This window comes from Hemiscyllium ocellatum, unplaced genomic scaffold (assembly GCF_020745735.1).
Source record: "Hemiscyllium ocellatum isolate sHemOce1 unplaced genomic scaffold, sHemOce1.pat.X.cur. scaffold_1074_pat_ctg1, whole genome shotgun sequence".
In the NCBI taxonomy this organism is placed as follows: domain Eukaryota; kingdom Metazoa; phylum Chordata; class Chondrichthyes; order Orectolobiformes; family Hemiscylliidae; genus Hemiscyllium; species Hemiscyllium ocellatum.
In genome coordinates, this window is record NW_026867666.1 from 106,749 (window position 1) to 112,174 (window position 5,426).

The 5,426-nt window shown below is 41.1% G+C and overlaps 1 non-coding gene across 1 annotated transcript; it reads right to left on the bottom strand.

Annotated features, from left to right (window-relative positions):
• Positions 1-760: 760 nt before the first annotated feature.
• trnas-acu (transfer RNA serine (anticodon ACU)) lies at positions 761-842 on the bottom strand. The gene has a single exon. It is a non-coding gene; the product is annotated as a tRNA-Ser (tRNA).
• Positions 843-5,426: the final 4,584 nt, after the last annotated feature.

The window sequence follows — 5,426 nt, forward strand, 5'->3', positions numbered from 1 at the left end:
GGGTATTAGAAAGAAACGTCTATTAATGACATGCGTATAAAGGCACATTAAATCATTTTTCGTGCTAATTCTGCATGAATTTGCGATTATTGATCCACAGTTTAGGTTCAGTCCCTACAGTCAACATGCTGACTTCTCCAGTTGTTCATAGTTCACTGTGATGCATCCAGTGTGTGCATAACGTTTTGGAGCTTGATTCCCATATCTTGTGTTTATCTGTGCCTTGTTCCCAGCCTTCATCAATGGCGAGAGCAACGGGCGAGGAAGAGACCAATGTGTAAGTCTTTCCGTACTTATGCATGGCACCCACATCTGCAATTCTCTACTGTGCATTTATAGTCAGTTCTCGGTGCCCCAACACCCACGCCCTGCCCCTTTTGAAATATTTCCATTATTTTGTGCAGTTTTTCTGTGCTCTTCTCACCAAGATGAATCACTTTTACTCAACCTGTTCCAGATTTCATTTGACAAAACAGTCATTAAGAATCCCATTACATAAACACGCCCTTCACATCTCTTGTATTTTGGTTTTCCTGGATCTCTTTCATACGATAAAAGGTCCCAGCTGCTCGACTTGAAAAAGAAAATCGCGTTGCTTTTCATTATCCCGATGTGATCTACGTTTCAATGCAGTTTAGGCAACTGACTCAAATTATTCTTTGAGATTTTATGATAGCGTCGATGCATATAAATTGACCATTGGAGTTCCAATTTCAATAAGACAGGTGTCAACATACAAAAATAGCAACATTGAAAACAGCGACGAGAGTGGAATTCTAACCCACGCGCGCAGAGCGCAATGGATTAGTAGTCCATCACCTTAACCTCTCGGCCACCTCGTCACATATGCTGGCATGTGTATGAACTTATGAATAAGTGAATTGCGTAAATTATGCTGAACAGTAGATATTTCTCCCTGGTCCAGTGAAATGCTAAATAGCACAGTACGGTCCCAAGACTATGGTCTGACCTCTGGGTTGTGGGGCAACGGCATTCCCACTGTGACACTCTGCTCACAGTGATCTGAACAAAAATGAAGAAAAGACTATGTAACAAAGTCTGTTGAAATCTGTGAATATTTGAAGTCAACGGAATGAAGAACCTGAAAAAGCAGGAGGTGTTCTTTCAAGAAAGAGTTGGATAGAGCTCATAAGGGTAGTGTAATCAAGTGTTGTGCGGATATGGCAGGAACAGGATACTAATTGAGAATGATCATCTATAATCATAATGAATGGTAGTGCTGGCTGGAAGGGTAGAATGGCCTACTCCTGCACCTATTGTCTATTGTCGATTAAATTGCCTGTAAGGAATTGTTTTCCGGACTGGAGGAGAGTGCATAGTGCTCAATGTCATTATTCGGAACACCTTTCTTCTGCTCAGATATTTTTGACACGCACCTGTGTACAGAACAGACAACTTCAAAATCCTAAATGAGGTTAAACTGACAATTGAATTCAACAATGCAAAAACCTTGATCTGTGTCATTTTCCTGGGCCATGCTACAACAAGTTACTGTATGATCACAGCAACACAGTGAGCAAGTGTCAGAAGGAAAATGAGTGCAGTACCAGAGAGAATGCTGGGAGCAGCAGTTGACACACGGGGAAGTGCATTTCCCACAAGAGGAACACTTCCCAAACAACGGACTGTGGTGGAAGAATTCAGAGGGGGTTGACAAATTGGAATTTGATGCCAGAGTCACAATGGAGATCTGTCATTGAGTCTGTTAAAGATGAAATTTTTAAGATTTTTACAGATAAAAAACAAAATAAAATGTACATTGGTTAGTGAAGGCAAATGTTGACATTGTATATTTCAACAATCTACCCATCTTTGCAATGAGCAGCTCACCACTTTCCTCACTCAGGTACAGAACCACTGGTGAAGATGATCGTTACTAGCCATGGAATCAGAGAAACTCAGTTTCCCAAACGTTAAGGTACAACCAGGAATGTGGAGGTAAGCATTAATGTGTTGCTCCTGTGCTGCAGGTGGGCAGTGCACAGTATCTCTGTGCCAGTATAATGGGCTGTGCTCTCCGAAGTTTTAAATTTGAGCCTCACATGGAGCAGCTTCAATTATTCATTGTCTTGAGGGGTACGGATGGAAGGTGATATTGAGCAAAGCCAAGTTTATGGGAAAATACCCGTGTTTGTGGATTGGCAAACGTCCTTTTCTGGATAATGACTCCTTGATCAACAAACAAGTATTTAAAACGTGAAGAGACAGGTGTGAAGAGAGAGGCAAAGTTGATTTTTCAGCAGATGAATAACGTTTGGCATGTGCACTGCGTTAAATTCCGGGAAAATAGATGCTGAACTGGTTTCATGTTATGCAGTTTGTTACAAACTCACAAAGGTTATTGCAATAATCAAAAGAAAAAAACACACATAGGACCGTTCGAATTTCGTATTGAATTGAATGTTGGTTTGAGCAGATTTTATCTTCAATAGCGTGCTGCAGAGAAGTACAGCGGGTTAACAACACAAAAGGACAGAATCTTCTTGGTGCATTTCTTAGGTTGAGTTAAGAATGTAGGAAATATACGTAACATCATGTGAATGTGGTCAAATCTTTAAAGTCCAAGTGACGATTCAATTCCTATCATTAGGTTATAACTTCTGTCTGCAGTTATTTTAGGACATCAGCTCCATTTACAGAGTTTCACCTTGAATAATACGCCACACCTTATCAATCCATGAACTTTTTATACTCAATCTTATTCAGTTGTACGTGTTCATGAAATGTCTTTGTGTCTGAACTCAACCAAATTCGAAATTTTTACGCAACCACACTGAATTTCTCTCAATGTAAGACTTTCTCCTTGTATGTTTTTTCAGGTATCTTTTAAAACACTGTGAAATCAGATTCTACACTTTATTTCTGGAAAGTCGTTCGCGATTTGACTAACTCTATTGAGTGGAAGAAACTCTCATCCAAACATTCACTCATGGTTTTTAAGACCTAACTGAAGTTATTGATTCACACGAAAGAAGGGGTTTCCCCGATTTAGTCATTCAACCCTCACATTTTGTGAAAATCTCATTTGTTTACCTCAAACTTGCGTGTTTCTGCACCAGCATTTCCAAATCTTGTGAATAAACTCCTTCATTCTTTCTATCATCCCGTTTGTATTCTTTCTGATATCCTTATGTCTCAGTAAACAACGTCATTGGCGTTCTAATATCTTGCTATCCAGGAAACAGAGTCTGTGCCTCTGTACATGTTTTTGGTGGAGCATGAGGACAAGGATTACACACAATGCTCCCACTGAGGGTGACCTACAGATTTCACAGTTACACTATGGACTCTTTGCTTTTTAAATATGACGCCTCTCTGTATAACCTCCAATAAGGTAAATTATTATCTATCCAGTTCGTGAACATCGTCTCTATGGAGACGAAAATTATCTATCACTTCCTTTATTCTTCCACGAAATGTTCGAAAGGTTTATGAGGTCAGCATCTCTAACTCCCCATGCCCTGAGTGAGTCTCAGCTATTTCTAAAGGCGACTGAAGTTCAAATACTTGATAGTGTGTCTCCAGTCATTCCAGTACAGACTGGTTCTGGACAGCAAATGCCATCAGCAAAGGCCACCGTGGATCTGAAATCAACAGTTTTCACAGAGTAATTGTCATAGTTAATGTGCATTGTATGTCCATGTTCTTGTTCAACGTGTTCATCATTACATGTGTCCCTGTATTGAATTCTACTGAATGATTAATTTGCGAATGGAGACATTCACTTCACCACTCATTCGATACTCCATGGAACATTGAAAAATTTTACTCATATGCTTCCAGAGGACAGTCCTGCCATTACTGGGATAAATCAGTGAACATTCCACACGTATCCTCGAAGGCAAGGATTTCCTTCTCCAGTTTAGGGGATCATAACAGCACCGAATCCCATGTGTGCGTTCATTAAAAGCAAAAGAGTTGCAGTAAGACTTTAAAACAAAGATTTTGCAATCTGCTTGCATTGGTTGTCCCAAAAATTACATTCCGCATTGTGGTATGTTTGTGGATGAAAGCACTTTCTGAATCTTGAGGAATTACATTTCAGTTTTGTCAAAAAGTTGTCATTCGCTGTTCTCTCTTTCCCTTTCAGTTTCCCGTTTAATATCCTGTATTTTCTCAATTTATCTTACATTTTCAACAATTTCAATCAATCTCGCTCCTGATTACCAATCCTAGAGAATGCCACAATTTTGTCAATTTATATGCAGTGCATCTGTAGGGTGCGGTGGACAAGTGGAAAGGCATTGGTCACGTGAACCAAATAAAAGTAGCGGGCTGGTGGAATCTGCCCGTTCTATCGCAGTCATATTTAAATCATTTAACGTAATCATTAGCCAAATCTTTTGGCATAAAATAAGAAAACACTTTTAAAAATGCTGATATTGAAAATCAAACAAAAACAGACGTTGCTGGAAAATTTCAGGACGTCTTGCAGCATCTGTGGAGAGATGGACTCAGTGGGTGTGAAACGTTAACTGTGATTCATCTGCACAGATGGTGCCTGCACACCTTTGATTTTACAGCAATTTCTGTTTTTGTTTCAGATTGGCAGATTTTGTCACAGTTCATGAGGACAGTGCTCTCGAGAATCAAATAGACAGCATGGACCTGCTAGTGTGAAATGAATGAGGAGAGAGTGTTGTACTTGAAAAACACAGCAGGTCAGGCAACATTTGAGGAGCAGGAGAATGAGCGATTTAGGTATCAGCCATTCATCAGAAATTAGGCTTGTGAGTCGGGTTGAGAGACAAAGCTGAAGCCAGATACAAACTCGCAGGCACCTCCTCTGACTGACCCCGATCACAAACCCTCCTCCAATCACCAAACCATCATCTCCCAGACCATCCACAATCACATCACCTCTGGGCATCTGCCAACCACAACCTCCAACCTCAATGTCAGTGAACCGTGCACTCCCCGATTCTACCTCTTTCCTAAGATTCACAAACCTGACTTCCCCAGTCGACCTTTTGTCTCAGCCTGCGCCTGTCCCATCCGAATCATCTCTTCCTATCTCGACACAATCCTATCTCCCCAGTCCAGGAAATGCCCACTTACATTCGTGACTTACATATGCACTTTACTTCCTCCAAGAATTTCGTTTCCCTGGCCCCCAAAGCGTCATGTTCACCATGGACATCCAGTCCCTGTACAAACCAATCTGCCATGACAGAAGTCTGCAAGCATTCCATTTCTTAATTTCACACCATCCCAACCAGAACCCTTCCACGGACATCCTCATCCACCTGGTCCTCACAATCAGCAACTTCCCTTTCCAATCTTCCCACTTACTCCATCGAAACGGGTAGTCATGGGCAGCCGCATAGGACCTAGCTATACCTGCCTGTTTGTCAGATACGCAGAACTGTCCATCTTCCACAGTTACACAGACACCATCCTCCACC